Raw genomic sequence first — 1,789 nt, forward strand, 5'->3', positions numbered from 1 at the left:
TCTAATTCCTGATGCTCCTAATACTGAGCCATCGTCAGGAGGGATGCTGGCGTCAAGGTGGTCCAAGAACTTTCACTCGCTTTCAGTCGAGCTGCAATACTTGGTAATAAGTTTGAAACATATTTATCGACAAAGAGATGGCGGTCCATATCATCTGTAAGAAACTGACCGCTAAAGTCATGAAACGTTTCTTTGAACCTTGTAAAGAAATCCGACACGGACTCATCTGTTTTCTGTTTGCAGGACGCTAACATGATCCAATCAATCTTTTTAGGGGGGATACGCGTTTTCAATTTAGTTACTATAGCAGCGGGAAGATCTAAAATCGCTTGGGGCGGTTTCTGTGCAGGTTTTCTCTCCCTATCCTAATCCTAAAGGTCCGCCCATCTAGCTTTAAAAATCGTAAGATCATCCACTTTTCGAATCGGCCTCCACATATCAGGTGGCAGAATAAGCCCAAAAAACAAGTCAATATCAGCTAAAGTCATAGTACAAGAATTCAAAGCCCCCTCAACTTCCTCATAAAACGCTGCGGGATTCTTTCGGGGATCGGGTAATGCTGCTTTTAATGCCATGACATCTGCTCTATTCCAAGGAGTATATACCCAATTGTAAATAAAATACCCTTGCGCATCAGGCGACCCTGTATCTGAACTAGTTCCCGCTCCCTTAGGGGGAACGTACAACGGCGCTGCCTCCCGCATCGGCTTAGCATGCACAGTGTCGATCTTATCTGAATAAAAGATGGGTGACTGCTTCCCAGCACCAGACAGGCCCGAAGACTCGTCGCCGGCCTTCCGTTTCCGTGCCTCTTCCCGGAGTCGTAACGTTTCATCCCGTAACGCAAAAAGTCGCCAAACAGCATTGGGCACCTGGGAAGAAGGAAAAAGACCTTTACGTAATTCTTTAGCATCTGCTACCACATCCTCTGGTTCAAAAACATCAGTGCATTTCCGAAATGCGGACACCACTTCATCAGAAAGAAAACTAACAAAATACAATCTTTCTCTATCCTCCCATTTTTCAAGGTCAGTTAACACATCAGTCAGAGACACAGTATCCTTGATGACCCGATAAGCAATCTTACGAAGTTCAGTCATACGATCGGTCAATGACATAGACCGCTGCCACGTGGACCAGGAAGGATCGAGGATGATCAGCTGGTGAACACGAGCTGTACCAAGAAGGCTCTTGCAGTCGGCGGTGTCGGTTTTCGAATCGGAGTCACCAAGCATTGGTAAATGCAACCCACGCAGGACTCAAAGATGTCTTCTGGATCTGACTGGAAAGGTCAGATTGATGGCTCCTTTTCAGGGGAGCTGGGGCCAGTCTGGAGCAACCAGACCAGCAGTGTATTGTGGATGGATAATTGTCACAGAGGCCACTAGCCAACGGGCAAGTGACCGGACAACACGTCAAGCAGGAAAAGTGCAAAAATGTCCCACACAGCACTCAATGAGTGTGGAGGGGTGATCTTTGGAGCACAGGCTGCCCGGGGCTGGTGCTTCTCAAACCCCAAAGCACAGCATCGAGGGTGCCTCGGGAGCTGCACAGGAAGCACTTTGTTGACTTTTCAAGATGGCCGGTCACACGTCTCACGTCGCCTCCACGGGTCTCAGCTTTGCTAGGACTGTGGATTGGGCTGTTGGAAGTCTGGGAGTCCAGGTCTTGTCAGTCTCTATCATTCGAGCTCCAGTGGGAGCAACAGCAAAGAAAGTCTTGATGCGCTGATGGTGCCTGCTTGCACAGGGTGGCCACTCCTTGACCACAAGGGAGATTCTTCAGTCTA

The sequence above is a fragment of the Lissotriton vulgaris genome, unplaced genomic scaffold (genome assembly GCF_964263255.1).
Source record: "Lissotriton vulgaris unplaced genomic scaffold, aLisVul1.2 SCAFFOLD_894, whole genome shotgun sequence".
NCBI lineage: Eukaryota > Metazoa > Chordata > Amphibia > Caudata > Salamandridae > Lissotriton > Lissotriton vulgaris.